A 26854-nucleotide genomic window follows, 5' to 3' on the forward strand; every position below is an offset into this window, starting at 1 on the left:
AGCCATTATGAACCTCATCACAAAATGTTTTTTTAAATTTGTTATTTTTATACTATGCATTTATGTAGCTTTTTCACTTGGGGGTCCATGGGCAAGTTTTGACTATTAAAAGGGGTCCATGGAACAAAAAAGTTTGGGAACCACTGGTCTAGATTGTCGTTCACAGATTTCTCTCTTCTAGAAAACTAGAAAAATCTCTTGAAAGTCACTAAATGAACAGCTCTGGAATACTTTTTCGAAAAATAGAAATTTAAAGGGTATTATAAGAGACTAACGTGGAACCCACATACTCGACTGAAACGACAAGACGTGAACAGACGCTACAAGCTATTTACTAGGCTATTTGGACCGCAGATCCAAACTCGACTTGAATCACAAACTGACTATTTACAAGACACTGTTAAGGGACATACGGAGCAGAAGTGTAGGGCTCTACCAAACCCTCTTAACTCCAAACGCCTGCAGGCACTACAGTCTAAAATCCTACGGAAAATCCTGAATGCTCCTTACTACATTTCTAACCTTATCATACACACCGACCTTCACATCCCTTTGTCTCTGATCTAATAAAGTCTCGCTACCGCAACTTTCACAGCCTCCTAGCTCTCCATACTAATCCTCTTGTGCAACAACTCTCCTCTCCACACCTTTCAGACAATCCTCCTCGTCGCTTGAAGCGAAAGTGGCCCAGGGACCTATTGATGTGAGTGTAATGTCCACTGTGAAAGAGTTTCACCAGTGGGTGATTACTCTTATCAGGACTTTCATGTGAATTTAACCTGTATGATCAAATTTACTTGATGCAACATTTGTTATAGTTGTAAATATGGCTAATAAAGTGAAAAAAAAAGGTATATGAATGTAAGGGAATAACTTTTATTTGGACATACTACCTCCAAATTAACTGCAGTTCCTTGTACCAACCTGTCAAATCTATGCACTTAAATGATCAATATACAACTGAAGAAACTTCTTCTTCATGGTGCTACAGTCCTACAGTAGGACCTGGACCTCATTTAAGAGAGAGTGCAACTCTTCCCTGTCTTCGGCTTTTAGGCGCAATCTTCTAACACCCACCTTTCGCAGATATCTTTCTACGCCATCCAACCATCTTATCCTGGGACGACCTCTACGTCTAGCGCCCCCCGGGTGTCCATATAATACTTTTTTAGGAACTCGGTGATAGGGCATCCGTTCAACATGGCCGAGCCTGCCTCAGTCTGCCTTTTTTGATATAAGAAACTATGTCGGGTTACTGAAGAAACTATACCACTTATTTACACTAGCATAGATAGACGTTCAAAAATTTCTCTAACCATCAAAATACAGGTAAAAAACTATTGAAAACGTTCTAGATTTAACCATTTGAAGTTTCGAATCCAGCTAAACATTCTAATGTTAGTGCACAACATAAGTGTTTCTATTTTAGAATATCTATTGGAATAACTATCATGTGATTTGTGTTAAGAACATTATTAGTATTTAATGTGCTTGTTAATTTGCTGGTTGATCTGGTTTTGGGTTTTGGATCCAGGTGTGTTGAGACAAAATGTGGTAAATACCACATTAATTTTTAATTTGTAAGCATTTATTTTCACATATGTACCAATATTTATTGTTTGTAGAAACGAGTTATGAGTTATGGGAGAATAAAAAACTCCGTTGCACATTATCTTGGTTTTTGATCTGGATCCAATACATACACACTGGTTAAGTGGGCCAATTCCTGTACAAATAAGTTGCATTTTTGAGTAATTAATACTCTCAATTTCGTAGCATTTTTTTTTAGTGTAGAAATATAGTTCTTTATCTTAGTCTATAGTAACGTGAAATATTAAAGAATTGTTGAAATCATCAAATTCTTGTAAAAAGGGCTAAGTAATAAATACACGCAGTGATGAATTTAATGAACAATAAAATAAAATGTTCGTTCGATCTTCCATTTGAAGAAAAGTATTAGAGTAGACGATTCAGTGGGATTTATTGAATATTTAGTTCTAACTACAGATAATTTCAGTGTATTATTTAGTGAACAAACGAAATTGAACCAAGAAGCGTAAAAAAATTTAACAGGAATATGGTAATTCGGGTAATTTTGTGGCTCTTGGTCTAAAGAAACTAATGCAGAATATATTAGTTAGACAATTTCAGTTTATCTAGGTTACCTACCTCGAGATTTTTTTATAACTGTGTTCAAAATGTCTACAAAACCTACAGAGGAAAATATACTATTTAGGGATGTCTTCAGCATTACAGAAGTAATTCAAACAATCTTAAGAAATAAATTTAGAAGCTTGCTTCTCAATTTAACTCGTAGGGTTGGCACTTGCGGGTGCTTAAATTAAGAAAATAGGGATTTACCTCCTCTGCTTAATTGATAGGTAAATACATTTCCTTTAAGGAACCTTCATACATGGTTCATTGTAGGACAACATGTGTCCTATTTATTTACTTTAAACATGGGTACTGGAAAACTCACCTTTTTGTTTAGTAATATTTTATATTATTTAATTAGAGAAAAGACCCAATTCACTATCATGTCCGGGCAACAAAACACGTATTTATCGGCCTTCGATGTTATTAATACCTGCCATATATTGTTGTCGTGGTTGGAGGCGGAAGAGGACAGCTCTGAGAGTGAGCACAATGAAATATGCTCCCCGCTGGGGGCGGTTGCCAATAGCGAGAGAGCCCCTATTATAGGTCAGTATTGACTTACCCACTGCTAGCTGTTGTTCATATTAATTTATCTTTTTGAAATTTGTCCTCTTTGGTTCTTTTTACCAGATATATTCAACTGGGTGTCGGGGGGGAAAAAATCCATTTTAGTGGTACTAGGAAGTACTAAGCGTATGGAATTAAAACAAAACAAATCCCGATTAGAAATCTTGTATAGCTTTTTTTAACATTAATTTAAGCATAAATGACTTTTTTCAAAACAATCAGTTTACCTCAAATCATTAATTTGAGGTGGGAATGTATATACATATGTAGATGATTACGTCTTCTCGGTCATCTTGGAAACGCTTAAACCACTCAAAAACTCGCGCACGTAATTAACATTCATCACCATAAACTTCTTTTAATAAAAGATAAGTTTCAGTAGCGGTTTTACCCAGTTTCATGTGAAATTTTACGACAATTCGTTGCTCTACTAAATGTGTAGTATCATGTTTTCGGCAAAACGAAACTAACACCTCTTACACAAACGACGGTTCCCGTCAGACAGATTTCTCTACAAACACGTGAGACGCCGGCAATCGAAAGCGAAGGCTTTACGCTGCACAACTGTCGGTCGTTAAGATTTGGCGCATGCATAATTTTTCTTTAGCAGCATCTGTCTCGTTATAGCCACATATTTACCAGCGGTCAGATGTTATATCCAGCGGTCAAGATTCACTGCTTTTCACTTCTATACGACAATAGACTATCGCATAGATTATTCAAAGTCAAAAACCGCTTAAAATCACTTTGCTGAAAGAAATATTGTAAATAAAAACGGCAAATCGGTCAACTACATCCTTCGAGATAACTGTGCCTAAACAAGATCCTACAGGACTTCTCTCCAATCAAAGATATCCTATAAATTTAAAGATCTGGGACGGTTCTACGGAGGGTATATGTTCCTCCAGTACATGGTAACTTCCCAGGGGGATAAATCTTTCTAATGATAACCAGGAGTTGAATTGCGAGTTTTCTTCATTTACCTACAAATACCATCGCGTTACACAGATGCCGTTTGTGTCTCAATGCTCAGTGAGATTATTCGTTACAGCTGAAAGAGTTTATCTTTAGACAGATCGCACCGTACCTCAGTTCTACTCCCATTATAATTGCCCGTACAGATCATCGCCATACTCAGACCTGGGAGGATGGTCCCCTCTCCATCTCCCATCAACTCCTCCAGAAGAAAACTGGCCACATAACCCCAATTTTATTTTAATCGGAGTTGAGAATGATCTCACTACACCAATGCAATCCGATTTCCTTTGATGCCTTTTCCAAAAATGCCTAAAAAATTCCATCAAACTCGCACAAACGTATACAGTATGCAAAATAAAATAAAATTGGGTTTTAAAGAAGTTAAAATAATTTATTTCAGATAAAGAACCGAAAATTTGACAAGATTGTTGCGCTTTTTCTTGCTAAAAATATTTATTATATTATATTTTTATTTGTTTTATAGGTTCTAAACCTGTAACAAAAGGAGTTGGTTTTATCATTATCAATTATATATAACAACAACAATACATACAACTTGGTACAAAGAATACAAACAAAATAATTAAGATCTAACGTACAATTAAATTCAAACATTACTCATTTAACAGAAATGGCCGTAACATTAGTATATTTTTAACATATTTGTACTCTGTGAATGTTTCTATGCGAGTAATCATTAGATAGTCTTTCCATTTCTCTTGTTAAATTGTTGTTGTCAAGGTTTAAACTTTGCCTATAAATGCTATATGCAGGTCATTTTAGAAACAAATGAGCGATATTTTGACGCTGACCTCCATTACAAACCATACAAAATTTATTTGAATCTATTTTAGATATAACATTTTTAACAGTAAACTTCAGTACATAAGGTCCTGACATTCTGAATTGAAAGAATAATCTAATTATATGAAATGATAATTTGTTATTAAGTTATGGTTGTAAACCATAATAATAATGAAAAAGAAAAAACAAAATTTTTGCTATAAAATATTTTATTCTATGATGAAAACTTTAATTCAAGACTGAATCGCGTTGAAATTTATGCATCTTACAGGAAAAACATTTTCACTGCAAGCGTTTTTTTCTTTTTTATCTCTATCTCAGACTTAATTTCCTTTTCTTATTTGAAGGCAATCTGCAACTAGAGATTTGAAATAGAATGTACAAGATCACCTCCACAAAACATAATAAGCAAGTTGTTTGAAGGTGCTGATCGCAACCATTGTATTGCCCCGTTTGTAGCTTATTCGGTGCACCATGTTCTATCAGCTGTACAGAATAATGAACTTTAAAGAGCTTGCAATTATTGAAGGCAGCAGATTCTGGATTCAATTCCATTAAAAATGAAATTTTCTAAAACTTCAGCAGTTTTTAAAAGCAAATTTTATCAGTTTTTATTTTTAGTACACTTAAATTTACAACAAACTGTTATTTTATGATTATTTGTTATTTCTATGAAACAGCACTATTTGCTTTTTTTACCTTACTTTTCCAAGGTGTCCCTACAGATATTTGTTCCCAGGACATTGATAAATATTCTTTATTTCTTTTAATCTATTATTTATTTTGTGCACAAACACAAAAACAGAACCCTTACTAAGCGTGAAACCGTTATTTTATTTAATTACTACGAATCAATCGAAAAACTAAGCGTTACTGAATTTTTATTCAGCAAGTTTCACTTGAATTCTAGTCCAAATGTATTGTGGTAATTCTGCATTAATCAAAGCTGTGGCGGCTTCATTCTTCGCTGAGAAATATGCATCCCTCGCCAGAGGTGAAACAACCTACTTATTGTTGACTTCTAAGTGCTTAAGTATGGACTTAGACTAAAGGCTTACACGAAAACTCTCATGTTTTGCACTCAGACTAATAGAACGGAGTTAACTATTTATTTATTTATTTTTATTTTTTAAATTAACGACTAATCGACTATTCTGGAAGCTGTTGGTTTCAAAATGTTTTTGGTATTCTGTAATGTTTAAAAAAAAAGTACACCGTTAAGTCTCTAAGCACTTTATTTAAAAAATAATTGAAAAGTCAACTCAACTTTCCAAACAAATTTAATATTTGATAAACATTGTTAATTACTTTTCCAACATCTGTTATAAGAGAGAGAGGGGCGTATATACCCTTTTATCAAGTTATTAATTTTGATGGTTTAAAAATTAAAAAAAAAAAGAAAAAACTTAATAAAAAAGAATGATATTTTCTGTAAATGAAAATTTATAATTAGAAGTACGAGAAGTCTTAGGTACTTAAGGATGTTTGCTGGCGACAAGATGAAGAAAAATAGTTAAGCCTGCACTTAAAATCCTGGAGTGTATGTTGGTTGGAGGTGGTTTTTGAGTGAGGAATGTAACTGCTTCCAGAGAAGTACTTCATTACAGCTGGAAAGGTTTTACCATAATACAAGTACCATCCAGGAAGCAAAATTATAAAAAAACAAAAAAAGGAAAAAATTACTGAATAAAATTCATTAGTATCCTTATAAATTTTAATTGGATCAGAACTCCCTGAAATATGGGACGCTATGATAATGAAGTCATCCAGCGCAATTATAAAATAATAACTTGAAAACGAAAACAAAAAAGATAAAGGAAAATAAGATTAAAATTGTTGAATTTAAATTTAGTGCCGAAGTTTGTGTTGTAAAATATTACATTGGTGAGAACATTCAGTTTACAGAATATCGTTCGACTGAAAAGTTTGAATCTCTTAAACCAAGGATGAGCAACACGCGGCCCGCCAAGCATTTCTAAAATTAATATTGTTATAAAATTAATTATAATAAAATGGTAGTACATACTAAACCGAAATATTTTTTTATGGCGAGTTACTTGTCGACCACGTTTGTTGGATCCTCGCAAGGAGTTGCGGCCCCCCTTGACCAGAATTTTCTTTGAGCGACAATTGTCCGTTGGCAGCATTGGTTTTTTTGGACGTAGTGGGGATGGGCCAGTGCAAGGCAGAAGTTCAGTTGCCCTTGGGCATCTCAAGAGAGTAGGGATGCCACCTGATTATGTCTGTGTGTCCGCCATTGCCAGGATTTTAGCGTCGGTCTGGCTGGTACTGTTTTCGCCAAGAACTGGACAACCCATTAGCCGCCCGGTTGAACGATTTACTTTTGTTGTCTTATGATAAATCAATTTGTGAGTGTTATAATAAGTCTAATTAAGTCAGAAAACCTGTCAGTCTACTTAAGCCAGAAAACTTGTCAGTCTAATTAAGTCAGAAGACCTGTCGTCTAATTGTCAGAAAACCTGTAAGTCTAATTAATTCAGTTTTATTTATTTGGATCATGGTCCGTTTTGTATATGAGTTTAAAATTGTAAATATACCAAATATATTTGTTATTGCATAAGTGAAGGTATTCTGAGTGTTGGTGGCGTCCCCACCCTTCCCTTTCCTTTAGTTTTATTTCATAGTCAAAGATTTTTCAACGTTCAATACGAACGCGCCGCGTCTGCGAGATTTTTTTTGTGACGAGATACACACTTGTCGGTGACTTGTTCAAAAACGTGCAATACGGACGCAATGCGTTTCGTACGAAGTTTCGTAAATTATTAATAAGAGTTGATGTGCGGCCCGCCAAAAAAAATTAAATTTAAATTGGCCCATTGATTGGTTGCTCACTCCTGTCTTAAACGATTTCTTTTCAACATTCGTTTGCTGAACACTCTGTTTTGAACACTCTCATCTGTTATTATTATAAGAGAGAAATAACATTTACAGTACGATGTAAAAATTTAGAATATGATGCCAAACTACATGAGATACATAGCTTATTGATCAGTCATGATTATTTAATAAATAGCAGTAAAAGAAATGGTCACCATGAATTAGGGACATTACATTCTTTGCTAATGCGGTAAATAAATCAAAATATCGCTAAGAAATTAAGTAATTTTCAATGATCACATAGTTAAAATAGATGGTTAAAATAATAATAATAAAAAAATTGTTTTGGTTATAAAAGAAAAGTTATGGCGTATCATTAAGAAAATTTTAGGAAGATTATGCCTCATGGGGATTCGTATAGAATAAATGAAAGAGGAGCGAGCTCAACGGCCCAGTCACGGCGACCCATACGGAACTCTGTATCACCTCGCAGTGGCTCAAAGCACAAGCTCAAGCCCAACGCTCGCAAAGAAGCTTGAAAACGCTCAAGAAGCGCTTCCGTGAAGATGATCGCCATGTTTCTACGCCCAGTTGGACGAATCACATTGCTGCCAACCCTGGAGCATAAGGAACAATGTCTTTTCTTCAGTCAAGCAAAAACCTGTAATGATCACGATTAGACTAGACCCAGTGAGCATTTATGTTTTCTGAGCCTGCAATGCCCAATCAGCATCACAACTCTCTGGTTCCGATTAAGAAGGTCTAACGTAAATTTTTGGCGAGAATCGTCCAATCAACTTTCTTCGCTTGTCTTGAGGCAAGTTTATTGCGCAATTAGGTCTCGGAGCTGATGTAAAACCAGGACTTTTTTCGTTAAATTCGCAGTAGAATAGTTCCAAACCCAAACAAAGGTTGCTAGAACCCTAGTCGGTCCAAATTGCCCGTCTTCTCGAGGCCCAGATAACCCACATACTCCTAACATAGACTGAACCTTGAGGGAATTAGATTTTGAATTGAAAGAAGAGGAAGTACAGTAAAAGTATTATGCATCCTTCCACATAGGAAACTCACAGTACTGAATTTAAGTAAGTACTTCGGCTCATGATTTGGATAAGTCAGAAGTTTAGACATATAATTATATCAGATCAGATGAATAAAAAGTGAATAAGCGAGACAACCTTCAAACCACCAGAAGAAAACAGCATGTGCTGCAATACCAGTAAGGACTGCACAATAAATCTTGACGTTCAACATTTATGAGCAAAGAAAAAAAAATAATACATAGGGTGAAGGGACCAGTAATTGACTGCTTAAGAAAAAATTCGAGTTTAAGATAGAATAACTTCCGTTATTTTGGCTCCAGGTGTAGGTTATAAAATTGTACCGCTCCAGTAGGATGTATTTTATTTTATTAATATTTTAAAAGCAGTAAATTCGATCTTTATGTCAACCAAAAATGATTTTTTTTGGAAGTATGTCAATGAACCAGTAATTGACATACCGAATTTTCGGTGGAACCAGTGTTTGACATGGGGTGGGACCAGTAATTGACATACAAATACATTCATGAAACGACATAAGGTATGCATTCAAAATCACTTTTAAATCTAAATAAATCACCTAAATCACTTTTTCAATTGGATTTATAACAAAAATCGGTCTTATTCATAATTAATTACAATCAGTTTTTAAATAGGCAAACCTAAATAATCTAATATTTTTTCAACCTTACCCTTTTTTATGCAGCTTTTGACGATCAACCCTTACACAACTGTACTACCGGTAACATCACAAACATCACAAAGTCACCAACTCTCCACGTATGTTTGATTTCGCACCTGGTACTTCTCTTGAGGGAGCTTCATTTTTCCTCTGGCCGTTTTCTTTGATGGAATTCTATGGTTTAGCCATTTCCTCCCTTTCTTCTTTGTCATGCGGCTAGGACCCAAAACTGAGGGAGAATGAGAGATTTTCCAACTCCGTTACGTGGGCGTCTTTTTTATTAGTCACGTAGGCCTCGGAAGCTGTTCGGCGATCACGACTATTCCAGTTTGTTGTTCATACATTGTTGTTCTCTACAGAATAATCATTCTGCATGCCCTCTTGAAATAAGGCGTACATTTGCTAATTCATTAATTTAAACATATTTTGTTGGAAGTTTTACTATTTATTTTATGTTGCCGATATTTTTTATCAATGATTTTATTTTACAATTTATTGAATTTTTAATTATAATAAAATTTACCAACCTATCTTATCATTTTCCCAGGAAGTCAATCACTGGTCTCAAACAAAAAAGCTGTAGGACTAGTAATTGACATACAGGTCAATTACCGGGCAGATTGCCGTTTCAAGGACCAGTGATTGACAGCCCCATTTTAATCCTCAATGCTTCTTATAATTAAAAAAAAAAACTACATAAATGAAATCTACAAGTAATACTAATTATAACAGAACATTGATAACCACACAAATATATGAACAAATAAACGAAAAATAAGAAAAAAGAAAAATTATTTTCTTATCAATCCTCCTTAGCAACGGCTTGTTTTTTCCTTGATTTTGAACTTTTAACACAAATAACCTTCCACTGATACCAAGGAACCTTCCAATAATTAATATCTTTCTGGAACTGCTGCCCAAAGGCTTCTCAATAACGAAATTGAAAGAATCACCACTAAAAACGGCTCATATCCCTTATAATGCCAGTTTATTTCTGGTATGTCAATTACTGGTGCCCAGTCAATTACTGGTCCCTTCACCCTATGTATTTACTATTTTTTTAAAATTAGTATTATTGACGAAAATGTGATCCAAACTGAAGAATCAACTATCAATGTATTAAAAGCGTTCAGAAATGTGAATTATGCATTCACAACTGCGCATTATGACCAAATTAACGATATTAACATTTTTACATTATAATTAATTGCAATAAGTTAAATTTTACATTCTATCAAAATGTTTTTCTAATCTGCAATGCCAGTTGTAGGGTGAAGGGACCAGTAATTGACTGGGCACCAGTAATTGACATACCAGATATAAACTGGTATTATAAGGGATATGAGCCGTTTTTAGTGGTGATTCTTTCAATTTCGTTATTGAGAAGCCTTTAGGCAGCAGTTCCAGAAAAATATTAATTATTGGAATGTTCCTTGGTATCAGTGGAAGGTTATTTGTGTAAAAAGTTCAAAATCAAGGAAAAAACAAGCCGTTGCTAAGGAGGATTGATAAGAAAATAATTTTCCTTTTTTCTTATTTTTCGTTTATTTGTTCATATATTCGTGTGGTTATCAATGTTCTGTTATAATTAGTATCACTTGTAGATTTCATTTATGTAGTTTTTTTTTTAATTATAAGAAGCATTGAGCATTAAAATGGGGCTGTCAATCACTGGTCCTTGAAACGGCAATCTGCCCAGTAATTGACATGTATGTCAATTACTAGTCCTACAGCTTTTTTGTTTGAGACCAGTGATTGACTTCCTGGGAAAATGATAAGATGGGTTGGTAAATTTTATTATAATTAAAAATTCAATACATTGTAAAATAAAATCATTGATAAAAATCGGCAACATAAAATAAATAGTAAAACTTCCAACAAAATATGTTTAAATTAATGAATTAGCAAATGTACGCCTTATTTCAAGAGGGCATGCAGAATGATTATTCTGTACAGAACAACAATGTATGAACAACAAACTGGAATAGTCGAGATCGCCGAACAGTTTCACGAGGCCAACGTGAATGATAAAAACGACGCCCACTTATTGGAGTTTGAAAATCTCTCATTCTCCCTCAGTTTTGGGTCCTTGCCACATTCCAAAGAAGAAAGGGAGGAAATGGCTGTACCATAGAATTCCATCAAATAAAACGGCCAGGGGAAAAATGAAGCTCCCTCAAGAGAAGTACCAGGTGCGAAATTAAACATAAGTGGAGAAGTTGGTGACTTAGTGATGTTACACATTACTTACTTTTTAATCTAGTTTTTTTTTCATTGATGTTTCATTTATTTATTACTGTTGTAAGTGCGAATGCTTACAACCTGAGGCGGGACGCGATTAACGTGCACACAGTGTATATATAAATGAGCCCAAGAGGTAACTCAGTAATAATAAACAATCAAATACTGTTTAGATGCAGAAAATAAGAATGAATTACATTCAGATAGTTTGGTTTCGAAGCAAATGACACTGGCAGCACAGATTGTGGAAAATATTAGCGAAGCGCTCCAAAAGAAGGGAAGCGTAGGAGAAATTTTGTTCACTAGAAAGCGAACCCAAGGACGCGTAGATGCCATCAGTAGCAACGTTATAGGCGGAATGGATAAAACAAGGATGTGACCACATAGTCTAATCGGAAGTAGAGAGTTTGGTAAAGTGAGAACCAAAAAAAAATTCCCAAAAAGAGGTTTAAGTAACAAAATATTTAGCGGAAACTAAAGGATAAGAGAGCGGAAGAGTTGAGAGAAAGAGATAAAAGCGAGCCGACAGACATTGTGTACGATCTAACATGTATGTTAGCTAATATCTCCTTGGCACTATTGAAAGTAAGGGCTGTTATTCAAATTACCTGTCTTGGCTTGGGGAACTTAATTAAAACTGTCCAGTAGGACAGTTGTGTAAGGGTTGGTCGTCAAAAACTGCATAAAATAGCGTAATGTTGAAAAATATTAGATTATTTAGGTTTGCCTATTTAAAAACTGATTAATTATGAATTAAGACCGATTTTTGTTATAAATCCAATTGAAAAAGTGATTTAGGTGATTTAAGTGATTTATTTAGATTTAAAAGTGATTTTGAATGCATATCTTATGTCGTTTCATGAATATATTTGTATGTCAATTACTGGTCCCACCCCATGTCAAACACTGGTTCCACCGAAAATTCGGTATGTCAATTACTGGGTCATTGACATATTTTCAAAAAAAATCATTTTTGGTTGACATTAAGATCGAATTTACTGCTTTTAAAATATTAATAAAATAAAATACATCCTACTGGAGCGGTACAATTTTACAACCTACACCTGGAGCCAAAATAACGGAAGTTATTCTACCTTAAACTCGAATTTTTTCTTAAGCAGTCAATTACTGGTCCCTTCACCCTATGACCAAAAACTCTTACAGGGCTTAATGTATGTATATTATTTTTCTTTAATTTCAAATTGCATAATTTAAAAATCCTTCTAGAAACCTGTATACGGGAGAAATTAAAAAAGGTATAAATAGGGTTAATTAAATTAACTTTTCTTAAATTATCACTCCTCTTTTAATTTCCTTACATTTTATATTAGTCTACATTTTCCTTTTTCTGATAATATCTCTTCCCTTATATCCCAAGGGAAAATATTAAATATTTCTTTATCTCTCTGTTTTGACGGGCAATATTAACAGATATTAATTTATTGTTTATTTAATTGCTGCTGGGCGCCACCAGATGTACACAGTACGAAAGGTTATACCTAAAAGTTAATTAAATGCAGGTTGTTGTAGCATTTCACTGCATAGCAAACCTGCCAGTTTATTTAATGAAATATCTTTTATTAGAAGTTAACTTTAATTAGCTATTGTATTTATTACTAATGGTGTATTTAAATGTTCAACAATATTGCGTTTGTATATTTATGTACTTGTTAAAATAACTGAGCTTTATTAACTTTTGAATAAATTTAACTGTTAATAACCTTAATACAATTTCGAAGCTATTAGGTATTATCTTATAATTTCAAAGTGTTTAAACTTGGGGAAGTTGTACAGAAAGGCTCAGCCATCGCGGTCCAATGAGTCCATTGTGATACTAACAGACATAATTATTGCGATTAAACCTAACTCATATATCGCTAATCTAGAGCTACAGGGCATCCGAACCTCTACCACCGCCATCTATGCCTTTCTGAATGCTGAATAGTTTTGGTACAATATTCAGCACAACATTCCAGAGAGCTCCACAAAAATTAAGGTCTATTTTTGCTCCACGTGGTGTCGTAATTTTTTGGATCCGATCCTCTCACTAAAGAATCACTAATAATATGTTAGATCATTTTAACAGGAAAGAAGGTAGCCGAGGTAAGGTGTGTCCAGTTCTAGCCTAAACTTACCCATCTCGGCAAATATTACCTCTTTCATTCATCATATTCCATGAAAGACATTGACATCCACAATGATGCTCTGCCATGGAGGCTATTCGCCATCTTTTCAACCTTGAAGACATCTCATCGCTGAAGAATCATTTTAGTCAAGACTACCCTGCTATCTAGCTTCACCTGGGCGACCTAAAAAGTATCCTTTATAACAATCTTCCGCTACATTAATCCTTAGTCATATCAGTTGAGCCCCTAATTATTTAAGGATACTCTGTAAGGAAGATTTCTTCAGTTCATAATTCATCAAGAGTCAAACGATAAAATATATGTATTTATCACAACTAAATTATGTCATAAAATTTCTAACTAATTTTCTCTCATAAATGAGTTCATATCCTATCATATCATTTGTCCAGTAGACTAAAGATTTTTTTTTTAATCTCGTCGACTAAAAAAAGTTTTGATGGAAATCTTATAGTACAGACGAATAGATGTTGAACGATAAATGTTCATTTTTGAAAAAATATTTTGTATTTTTCTTGCATTATGTGCTTGGAAAATAATTAGGTGCATTTTATTAATTACATTAAATTAGAATACCCTGGTTACAAGTTCCACGAAAATAAAAGCTATTTCAAAATGGCAGATTCACTAATAAGTAACTAATCCTAAATTTAATGGCAATGCTAATTACTTCCGCAAGACTGTATGGGGTGATCGAATTTATAAGGTAAACTAATCAATGAAATCCCCTCAGTGGCACATATCTCATCAATAGACCTGTTTCCAGTTTATCAATTACATTGATTAAACTACACAGGTTGGTTAGTACTAATCACTCAAATCAATCAACATCTATCAAGATAAATGGAAGTACATATATCATTTGAGGTAATATCATCATGTTTAGAGCTTTCTATTGCATTTAGAAAATGATTATTCTGTTTTTTAAAAAATGAAATACCAAATCAGGTAAATTTAATAAACTTTGACATTCACTTTGTCTTTGACAAGTAAGATCTATAAGAGTAGAATAATATATAATGTATATCATAAAATTATAATTCATGATCAATCTCCTCGAATATTTTTTTCAAATTTGGTGGGGTGGGACTTAATTATTTAGGTTACATCACTTTCAAAAATTTGTATCTTTACAAAACTTCCCGTCTTGCTAATTGTAATATTTAATTAAAATGAGCTTCAGAAATTTATTCGCTCATGTTTCCTCAATTATTAATTATTTAAAAGCAAAATAGGGGAGTAAATTTAAAGACCTTCGAATTTTCTCTTCTATTTCTGTAAATAATGAACATACGATATTAAATTGCTGCCTGTGTGCAATAGCGAAGAATCGTGTTAGAGAAACACATGAACAATTATAACTTAATTTATAATTCCAATTAAATCTTCATTAACCAGTTACATATATGTAAGTTATACAAATATATGTTATTATATAGTTATATAAACAAATATGGCCCTATTCACATAACAGGTCATGTTTGTCAAATTAATTTTGATATTGAAATTGTGTGTATTAACTCTTACGACAAATTAATTACGATGTAAATAATTTTACTCAAAGGAATCCCCAATTCACTCACATTTGGCCATCTTCACTAAGCCAGTTGGAAAAGGGGAAATAATTCTATTTATGTGATTTGAATTTACACGATGATACAAATTAATTAACCGCTTATGTGAATGAGGTTTCACTTGTGTGTGTATTTTAGAAAATGAAACCAAGTTCAAATGTTGTTAATAGTATTAAGTTAAAGTTAATCTCACTGAGTACTGAGAAGAGTAATCAGCTTAGTAAACTTCGTCTTACCTTTAATATAAAATATGAACACCGGGTTGATTACGGTAATAAGTGGTAGCACATTTCAATGATATTGCTGATCGTACTCAACAAACTAATGCACTAAAGATAGCAAACATTTCGCTTTAGATAGTCGCAGAAATACTCTCAGTTCCACAAACCACATAAAAGCCATTGGACTAGCATTTACCAAGTTAAACTAGATTTGTAGAGAATACCACAAATTTCAGCTAATCTCAGCTGAAGAGTGAGAAGAATTTTTTGGGGAACAGTTTCATGGCTCCTTTACTCATCAGTTTGGTTTGCGAATGTCTCAATCAACCACTCCAGCTTTGTCTGTCTACCTGGACATTGCTCCGGGGCGTTTCACAGGGTTGGGCTTCCGGGCTTGCAGCTCCCTTGAGGGAGCCCTTCTATCAACATGCTATCTGATTATCAAATCATTTCTAAATGACCGTTTCTTCTGTGTCCACGCTTAGGCTCATTCTCAATTTTTCCATAATTCGCTAGCTTGCTTCAGTATAGTTGCCTCGCGTTTCACTTTTTTATGTCTTTTACATTGCTAGATATACCTACTTATCCCTTCGTTCCTTTAAGTTGACTGCTACTTCGTTATAGCTCGTTATTACTCTGGCCCTGTACTGACAACCCACTGCAAGCTCATATTAATTTTTGCAAATTTGGCATTCAGGTGGAGTATAAAAGTCAAGGCCACTTCAAGCCAAAATATCTCTTTTAACCTCCGTCACGCCATTTTCTCTCTAATCCTCCTCCATAGGGAGATTATACCGACTGTTAAAGTCAAATAGTTAGGTATCCATTTCGATATACATGGAATCCACTATAATATTAAAAAGACTGGAACTTGACAGACGGTAAATAATTCTTTCGGGACTTCTTGACACTCTAGAAATAAAAACAAAAGACTACTCTTTAGACTTCACAAAAGACAACTGGAGGCGAGGCCTGGGATTCAACCAAGAGAGAAGGATGATGTTATATCTAACGGAAGAAAAACATGTTGGAAACCATTTTTGGACCAAAACTACCTTACAGCTGAAATTTACTGATGAAATATGTAAACAATTATTACAGGATAGTAATGTTAGTCAATCAGCTTTAAGTTATTTAAACCAAAAAATAGTTTTGTTTAAATTAAAGGTTTAAGCATCTCAAATTCCTAATTCAAATTCGTTTGAAAGATTTCTTATGAAGATGTAGTTTGTTTTCTTAATTTTGTGTTTTATTTTATTTTTTTGTACCCATTTTTCCTTTAACGCCAGCCACCCTATAGCAAAGCTACTGACAGTATAACCACAGCTTGACTTTAACTTCTGCGTTTTCTTAATCCATCAATTTTAGAACTTTTTCCACAGCGGATTTGTAAATTATAACTTGTTTAAAGCTACGATTCTCCACATGGATATACATTTGGCTGGAATTACTGATGTCATTCCTACATTTATATTGTCTGACTTGTAACATGAACTTCAACGAAACACACAACCTTGTTTCTATTCAGCCAGCCTTTAAATTTACAGCTCACTAATTACAACAATACTTTAATGCAGGGCTACATAAAATAGATGAGTTGATCTTATAATTTATACAATTCGTTTTCAATTGTATTGTAATGATTGCAATTAATCCTATGAAGATATAGAACAGCAGCAAAAAATTTAGGCTTTCGCATTAGAGTAATTTGGGGTTACTTCTTTCTAATATGATATTGATTCCATAAAATAAAATAAGCAAGAAATTGAAAGTTACTGAAGCAGATAAATTGAATTACAGTCCAATTTTGACTGAAAGCCATATTAATAAAAATCTCTAAATATGCAGTATAAAAATTTAGAAGTTACAAGATCGGATTTATCTAGCATTCTGTAAACATTATTATATAAAGAATTAGTAAGTTTCCACATTATAAAGTACTATATGTACATATATTTAACAATACAAGCAGCACCCTAGGCTGATTGTTGGGACAAGTATAGTATAGTAGACGGAAAGTACTCTCCCTCATCTAATTAGGTAACAGCCTCGCCTGAGAGTAATGGACCAGGTGTTGCAGCCTACAAGACAAGTTGGTGATGTAGAGCAATGTTGGCATTATCGTTCTAACATGATTTATCGATTAGACACGACTCAATATTGTGCAGAGGTTCTTGCATTCCTTGATGTTGATAGTGAAACTACCTTGATTTTGCATGAAATATTAGAAAATTATATATATTTTATAAACATTCTTTGTGCATAATTCTACTTTTTCTACCATATTTTAACGGAAATCATACAAAATATTTTTAGTTGTATGTCTACTTTTGTAAATTTGGAAAAGATAAAAGTTTAAATTTCCATCTTGCTGCTTTAGATTCTGTAGAAGCATTCTAAAAATGCATTTATGTAATCAGAGAAAATATATTCAAAATCAAAATACATAAAAGACACTTAAAGGTAACTATACATGTTTCATGGAGAGTTAGGTGCATTATCTCAATTATACAGCAATCCTGAATTACTAAATCAAAATTCCGCAACCGGTGTGCCACGGCACTCAGAAATATTTTCATATTCAATGTACAAAAATGGGTAGGTACTATCAATCTTTGTCACATTCCTGACCGACTTTATAATCTGTTGATTGAATGGGATATAACTTCTCTAAGAACACTTAGAGGAGGAGTTTTGAAATCAGAGAGTGGTATTGATGACTGCCGGCTGGCTCTCTTTTTCTAAAACTTTCCTGGTAAGAAAGGTTATCTTCATTTGGTGGAGCCATTCAATTATGGATTTTATTTGGAAAGGAATGAAACTCAGCAAAATGCAAATCGCCATTATTCCAGTACTTTCTTATAAAACGAAAGTGCCAAAAAAAAATATAATATTTAAAGTCAAGGTAAAATATTGGTTATACTTTCTGTTAACTTATTTATATTTTTCACGCATGTACTCTGTTTTTTCATTTTTTTTCTCAGTTATGTTAGAATTTAATTAGTAATTTATACACATGCACAGATCACGCGTTATATTTTTAGTTTTCAAGGATTTTTTTCGTTTATTAAACAATTTTTGAATGCAAGAGAAGATCGCAATTTACTAGAGAAAGAAAACTGAATTAATAATGTAGCGCAGCAATTATAAGTAAATGAATTGAACGGAAGAGTATTTAATTTGTGAAGTTAGAACCAAGTTGAACAGAAATATAGTGATAAAACGGTAAAGTGAGGCACAAGACAAGTATAACCACAAAAGAAGGTCGAACTAGGTGATGAGGAGGACAGTGTTTCGGTGAATTAAAATAGAATTGGTAAGAGGTTTCTGTTACTTTGCTTTTATCCCTTCGTAGTACTGTCCTTTAAACGTTAGTTTTAATTACAGCTCTTGCATCTTTGACAAGGAAGAAGCCCGCGGTGCTTCGGAAGACCCGTCCCTTCTGGAAAATTCTGCACAGTAAGTACCAAATTTAAAAAGAACAGAAGAAAGAGCTCTTTTTCTTTTAAGTTTTTTTTTTTCAGACTCTTTCGTCCTTGTTTTATTTCTTTTTAGTTTTAAAAGAAAAATCAATGAACTTGCAGACACAAGGGAAATTCTTCCTTTTATTAACGGACCAGTCAGATCTCTTTTAACTTCTTTCTCATTTTGAGACAAGTTTAATTTTTACTCTGCAAACCTGAGTTTTCAATATAAGCTACTTGTAAGGTTTTATAATTTTCTTGCGACTTTAACTCTTTTTATTTACTTTTTTTTTTTTTCACAATTACACCACGTTTATGAAATTTAGTTTTCATTGGCAATAAACATGTTGAGGTTCCGTACATAGAAAAATATTTTTTAAAAAAAGAATATCGACGCTGGAGTTCCACAGGGCAGCATTCTGGGTCCTATTCTTTATTCCATTTACACTTCAGACAAACCAACAGATCCTAACACTACACTTCTCACATACGCAGATGACACCGCCTAACTGTCCACTAACCATGATCCTGTACTTGCTCACCGAAATCTACAGTCACAGCTTTCCTCATTAGAACAATGGTTCAAGAGATGGGCTATTAAGCTTAACGAAACCAAGTGTCATTACATTACTTTTCCTCCAGTCCTTCTATAACCTAACACCTCTACCAGTAGTGAACGTTGCCCGCTACCTTGGGCTTTACTTAGACCGAAGACTTTCTTGGAACCCCCACACTAGACTAAAAAGAACAGAACTAAACAGACGCTATCGACTACTTAAAAGAAACAAAAGACTAATTTATACTTCTACTTTGAAACTCATCTGGGCGTATGGAATAGAGCTGTGGGGTTCAATCAAACGCTCTAATCTCCAAAGGATTCAATCTCTACAATCTAAAATACTTCGAACTATTGTACACGCTCCATTTTATGTCACCAACCTGACTATACACAGTACACACTGACCTTAACATTCCTTTTGTCACACAAGTTGCTAAAATAAGATACAGAAAACTCCACTTCAACCTCATATAATAAGCTCATATAAATCCTCTAGCTAAAAATCTTTCCTTCAAGAACTCTTCCTGACAACCTGACAAGACGCCTTAAGAGTCAGTGGCCTCTTGATCTCCTCTCAAGTGAAGAGAGCGACTAATAGCCCAATGTTATTCATTGTTCTGTTATCACTGTCACTTATAGCGCCAACGCGCTGATTGTAGCACAAATAAATGCCACAAAAACAAACAGATGGATTATGGAGTGAATGCGTGTAATGAGTAGATTATGGAGTGAATGCGTGTAATGAGTAGATTATGGAGTGAATGCGTGTAATGAGTGTACCTCAAAACAAAGTGTAAAAAGTGTACCACGATATATCGCAAGCAGGACAACCTGATATTACTTTTATATCCAAAAACCTTGTTCCGATATTTTGGATTCGGCCAAATCCGTCTGTCGGAAGTGCTGCTTCACTGATTCTTCTTCCCCAAGACTTGTCCAATAAAATTATTAATTTCTTAATGGGATTTCTGAGGAAACAGCAACTTCATGCATCCCTCGAATGGACCCTTTTCAGCGTTGTGTAATATTATTTTCAGCAGGAGCAGTATTGCTTAAATTAACAAGCAATTTTACTAATTGATCTTCGGTTCACTAGCTCACATTACTCAAAGTAATCTTCAATGCCAGGCGTTCAAAGATCAAAGTAGTTTCCCGCTTTTAGCATGTCAAGGGACCAAATCCATTCCATACCGTTTTGAACACTTTTTTTCAAAAGTAATAGTGAATACCATGGGACAAACTGAAACGCACAGGTGTTTTCCAGACTCAAATATTTGCAATTATACCTATCTATTCTCCGGCTCCAAAAAAATAAAAAAAATAAAATAAAATAAAAAAAAATACATTAAAAAATAAAAGATGGAGTAACGAGGAAATACGTATTTTAAAAATGACAAAACCCTTGTATTTGAAGTGTAAAGTATATTAAAGGATCCCTAGGTCATAACAGATGTTATTGCGTCATACAAGTGTCATATCCTTCCAGCCCTTTTTGAAGGATTTAGTGGGGAAAAAGCCCTTTTAGAAGACAAGAGTTAGACGAACTTCCGTGCCATTAACCTCTACTTTTATAAGTATAGACATCTTTTATTCTAATTTATGCTGTTATTTTATACATTATTCTTTATTTAATATTCAATTAATCGTTAAGTTTTGTCATCGTCAGTTAAACCTTATAATCTTATGCTGTTTAAATGTCGCCCATTTAACTGTTTAACCAATTAGTGTGAAAATAATTAATTATTTTTATAATTCCTATTGTACAAGTCATTTCCCTAGACTTTTTATCTCGAAATTTCACCAGAGCCTAGAGACAATAATTGGCTCTTAAAAGTCCTATAACGTTGTGCTGAGGACAATACCAGACATAAGCAAATTTTCAGCTTTTTGGTGCGTACTGGGCCTCACTAAAATCTGGGCAACAGCTTGTGTAACATCCTCATTTCTTGTTTGGAATTCTACATAGTCTCCAAGGGTGTTTTCCTCAACAAAGACGTCCTTGAATGTAAGCCTGGCCTGAATCAACAAATCACTGATTAGATCTGGTTACGACTGGAGTATCCACGACAATCGCTGGTTCAGTACTTGGCTTTGGCGATACAAAGCGTACCGTATGAAGGGTAAATAGTGACTTTGGAAGGAACAATGCTGATCTATGTAAAAAAGATAACTGAAGATACCATAAAAAAGTTAGGTAGGACTGCGCTCCTTTAAAGGACATGATAAGTTCAGGAACTCCTCAGGGGTGGGCTTATTCAACCTGGAAACTCGAAGGAAACGATTTTTTGTATCCTGTAAGCCATCGTGAGATTGCGTTATGAAATATTTGTCACTCTGCGAGCAAAAGAAAACATCTTGCAACGTAATTTGGTGAAGAAGATCTTTAACCTAGTAAGAAGATGAGGATTTATCTAAAACATGTCTAAAGAATGGTGCAATAATGAATGCAGTAGAATTCAGTAAAAAAAATATCTATAACTGCAAACAAATTACATAATTAACTGAACTGTTAAATTGGGTCAAATCAATTAAGATCTTTGTGTGCATAATATAATATAGCGTGGGTATCATTAAAATATTAAAATACATCTAACAATTATTATGTAATAAGAATATTATTAATAAAAAAGAGTTTAATATTAAAAGATGTTATTTCATGCAAAAAAAACTAGATTCATTCATATTGCATAAAATCCGTAGAAACATATTTGCACATTCTTTGAACCATTTTATAATACATACACTTTTTGCTTTCCACAGTGTAGGTATACGGCAGAGTACATTTAAGTATACAAAGTAATAAGGTATCGTGTAACATTGCAAAATGAATAAACGGTTCGTTGAATAAAAAACGTTCATTTATTACAGCTTGTTCTACGGTTTTTTTTTTTGGTTTTTTTTTAACTGAATATTTCAAGTTTTACTAACATTTCTGTTCGCTGTTTGGAAATAGCCAAGCCATGGAATTATTGATGATGTTTGATTCATGATTGTTAGCTTGTCAAAACTAGGATTTGTAACTAGATAATTAATGGTCTTTGGTTGCATTGTAGATTTGGTTGAATGGTTACTAAAAAGGCTGCTTCACTAGCAAGTCTAATGAAGCATCACTCTGTAATTATCTCGACCAAAAAATTCTTTTTGATGAATAAAATTTTAATTTTTTTTATATTTTGGAGTACATGTATTACAGAATTATTATTATTCAGTCAAAATAATCGATAAATAGAAGGATAAGTCGGAGGCTAATATATCTACATATGTAATGGAACAATAAAATTAATATAACTGAAAAGGATTGAAAAAGGTGTATTATTTTATAAAAGGTTTATTACAACAAATCAAATATAAGTAATAATGTAGAAGAAAATATAATTTGTTTTTGTGTAACCTAAATAAAAACATTGGAATAAAATGTAGGTGCATTTATATAAAGTTTCTTACACATAATTACACATTTCTTCACATGTAAAACTTCAATATTAATATATGCATGCGTAATTATATGCTAACTGATTACCATTCGTGCGAAAAATACGTAACAGTCTTCAAACCTTTGTTAATACTTGTGGTTATAGTATGGCTACGATATAAATCAATGAACATAATTATATTTTAAATAGGAAAACATATACCTATGCGTTTACACCAACTTATTAATATTTCACATGGATAGCCATATTGTACAAACAATTTTCGCATATAAAACATTGTGACTGGTTCATGTAATCAGGTCAATGTATTTTTGTAAGCCATTTTTTTTTTTAAACTATGTGAAAAGTAATATATCGATCATGCAGCAGTTCGCTTTCTAATTTGCTATCTATCTTGTCTGGAGTGTTTACTCGGGGATTTCCCTCATTCGCAGCTAACCTTTATATATATCTAAAGGTGACTTCATCATTTACTATCCATCACCACCTAGCCTTGTAGCGCTGTGGTATCCCTTAAAATCTTTTCGAATGAGAGTTTTGGTTTATCTCTAGCAAGGCTAAGTGAGAAATTTCAGAAATTTTAGGTTAAAAAAAGAGTTAAAAATAAATAAAAACGGACACTGAGTTTCTAGAGCAAAAACAACTTGTAAAGACTGCCAGCTACTGTGAGGCAAACTTGGTGTAAGGTGGCTTGATGGATTGGAAAGAATTTAGGAAGAAAGAATGTCCAAATGGTTTCTCCACGAGAAAGTGAAGTAAGAAGTTGGCAGGCATGAGATGCCTAAGGATCTCCTCGTACCGTTCTATGTCAGATATATGTTTAGAGAAAGAAGATGAAGGTGCCTTGCCGGAAAATAAAACGATTGACTTCCAGTTCTGAATGTGGAGCCCCCCTAGTGGTGGATAGATAGCAACAAAATAATTGGATCATCATTTTTGGTAGAAAAAAATAAAAATAAATAAATAAGATGGAGGAAAGAATGGCGTCATACGTCACTATCAACTCTCTCCTCCCTTTCGAGGAGTATATTACAAGGATGGGAGACAGGTTCGCTCCAGTGACCTTCGGCTCTACGTTCACTTCTTGATAGACATCGCTGAGTGAAAGAAACAGACACCATCCTGCACATTGATTTTGTGAAAGACATAGCGGCTCTAATGACCAAATAGTTGATGCGCAGAAAAGAAAAAAAAAAGGTTAGTCCATGAAAAAACTAAATTAAAACAAAATATATATTGAATTACATTCCTTGTTTTCCTTTTAATTATCTGTCATTTTTTTCTTATGTCAAAATATATTGTTTTTGTTCCTTTGAGAAAGGAATGAGGAGCAAAAGAATTCTTTTTAATCAGAACATTCCATGCCCTTTGCTGAACAGAAGGGCTGTGTACATTACGAAAAGAAGGTTTGTATTTCGTGTTCTTCTTAGGGCCTGTGGACAATCTGTTTCCACTCTTCAGCCCTATATTTGTGAGTATTTTTACTTCCTTTAGTTTGCCTCGTACATTTTTTTCTTGTTATTTTCGCTTAGATTTCCGTCTTTTATGGTATCTTTCTCTACTCAAGCAGCCAGATTAGTTATTACTGTTTTCTATATAAACATGTAAATACATGTCCTGTAACTCTGCAGCACATTGGAACCCTTTTTGGGGAGATGTGCAAAAAAGTAAACTCAAGGATAAAAGCTATAATGCTTGAGAAGAACTAAAAAGCTATTGACAACTGTCATTTGAGCTTGGACATCAGGAAGTTTTAAGGACCATCTCCTCTTACAGCAATCCTATAAACTCCTCCTTAGTGCATCTCACCTTTAAAACGTGCTAAAGATAGAACACCTTAAAGATCTTCTTTTAAAAGATACTCTTTTTTTTCTCCTTACAGTAAAAGTGTGTACATTACTAAAATGTTAAGTTCCACCAGCTAAAGAAAGCCTTCACTTATTTACCTTTTAAAAACTATATAAAAACCTTGGAATTTACTTAGGTAAGTAAAAAGTTTATGAAGTTATTAACAAAGAATATCAAAAGTGTTTGGTATCTCCAAAGTGATTGGAGCAAAAGTGACGAGTATTGATAAGCTTAGTCAACTTGTTAAATGAATACACGCTTTGTTTTCTTTTATTTAACTCAAAGAAAAAGACACAATGCGGACACAAAAACTATAAATGGCAAAACTTAAAATTAAATCTATATTATTTGTAACACATTAACAAATTATTTTTCTTCTTTGAAAATAATTTCAAACAAACAAATGGGAACAACAAAAAAAAGATTTTAAACGCTCCATATCTGAAGAGTCAGTATTAAATTCATTGAATTAATGATAGGATACAGTTTTGTTTTTAAAAAAACTTTCAGACGAATGGCCGAATACCTAAAATAAGGAGTCAAAATTTAAAACAAAAATTGAAGAGTGACTAACCATGTCCATCCCTGTTAGAATGGTTCAAATTTAATATATTGTTTAGTTGAGAGACCATAATGAAAACCTAAGTTTCATTTCAAAATTGTTTAACAGAGCTGCGTTACTTCAGCACTTATAAACCATCCTAAAGTTTTAACTTGTGCTTAACTTTTATTAATGGCTAAACTCCGAATCTGTGTTTTCTAAGTAACTGAGCCTAGTTTTATTTTGCAATTACTTAATCAAAAATGGATCCAATTATTGGTTTTGTAGTTTATACAGACACTTAGTTGGCCTACAGTTTTATTTCCAAAAAGATTTGGACATTAAGGAGAGTGCTAGTAAGATACGCGTTCAATCATAGTTTAATTTTAAGAGTTTTCTTAAGTGTGTGAATCCACCGTTACTTAAAAACGGAAAAGCCCAGCAAAGGTTAAAGAGTTGAAGTTAAAATTTAATGTATATTAATGTGTTACATATTGCTAAAATTATGAAATGGAAGATTATTATTAGTCCCACAAGAAGCACAGCTAATCTGAATGACTTTTTCTACTTATAAATTATAAAGCTTTTTATTATAAATTTCTAGGCTTATTATTTAAGTATTTATACATTTCTAGACGATTGCGAAAAGGTTTTCATTCGAACTAGAAAAGAACATGAGGTGTATTAGATCGAATGTACCTACAGTCCACTGAAACCAACTAACTTTAGGTTAAAAAAAAAATTAAACACAAATAGGTTAAAAAAAAAAAAATTAAACAAACTGAGATAAGAGTAAGTCTTGTGAGTGTTAACTATTAGTTAATTATTATAGTGTTAGAATTAGTCTGACATTTAATTGATAAGTATATGTGTAAATTCATTTCAAGGAGAAAATCAACAATAAATTAGATTAGAGGAAAAAAAAAATTGTAAAAGCATTTATGGCAACATTTGCTGCAATTAGTTGCAATAAATAAGTATTAAAAATTTACTAAATAATGTTATGCCGCATCAAAATTATCATGATTTCAAGAAAACAAAAAGAAAAAAGAAAAATTAACTTGCTGAGGCACCGGCGAGATTCGAACTCACGATCTCCTGTTTACTAGACAGGCGCTTTAACCAACTAAGCCACGGCGCCGTTGCCTCAGGATCTTATAATTTAATATATTAATCTTCTAAACAATTTTAATTGATTTTTATGCACAAATGTAATTTTCTGTTGGAAATTTAAAAAAATTAACATTTAACCTACTTTTTTGGACATTTTTAATTACAAATTAGCAACGTTTTATATATACATACATAGCTACGTCTCTGAATTATAGCGGAAGATTTAATGCAAGTATTTCCTTCTTTTTTATATACATTTTTAGAAATTTTATTTTTTGCGGATTACTGAAATAAATCGTTTGCTAGTCTCATCTAATTATGGATATTATAATCAATACGTATTAGGTAAAATCAAGACAATTTCTCTCTTTTAAATTCTTGCTAAAAAATTTTTTTTTTAACTCCTCGCTAAACTTGTTTCCTACTTCTTATATCATCAAGTGCTAGATGTTCCAAAAGAAGAACTGAGACACGTAAATCTGCAAAATGAATTCCCACTGGTGTGAACTTTTGCACGATTCAAAATTGTGTAAATAATCCTTCTCAGTCAATTTCCTTTATTGAGGTTAGAAGAAATTAAACCTAACGTTAAAAACATTGTAGTCAATGCGTTCAATAAGAATAAATCCTACACTAGTGGTTCGAGTGC

General features: G+C 33.2%; 1 protein-coding gene, 1 long non-coding RNA gene and 1 other non-coding gene across 5 annotated transcripts in view; 1 reads left to right on the forward strand and 2 right to left on the reverse strand.

Annotated features, from left to right (window-relative positions):
* The window catches only part of LOC141460118 (voltage-dependent calcium channel gamma-5 subunit-like), a 434126-nt gene that overhangs the window by 222090 nt on the left and 185182 nt on the right, over positions 1-26854 (reverse strand). The window lies entirely within an intron of this gene.
* Positions 6686-21468, forward strand: LOC141460127 (uncharacterized). Its single transcript, XR_012461747.1, has 3 exons — positions 6686-6988; positions 18634-18705; positions 21153-21468. It is a non-coding gene; the product is annotated as an uncharacterized lncRNA (long non-coding RNA).
* Positions 26160-26233, reverse strand: TRNAT-AGU (transfer RNA threonine (anticodon AGU)). The gene has a single exon. It is a non-coding gene; the product is annotated as a tRNA-Thr (tRNA).

Source organism: Rhodnius prolixus, unplaced genomic scaffold (genome assembly GCF_049639745.1).
Source record: "Rhodnius prolixus isolate KJV_2025 unplaced genomic scaffold, Rpr scaffold_6, whole genome shotgun sequence".
Classification (NCBI taxonomy): Eukaryota; Metazoa; Arthropoda; class Insecta; order Hemiptera; family Reduviidae; genus Rhodnius; species Rhodnius prolixus.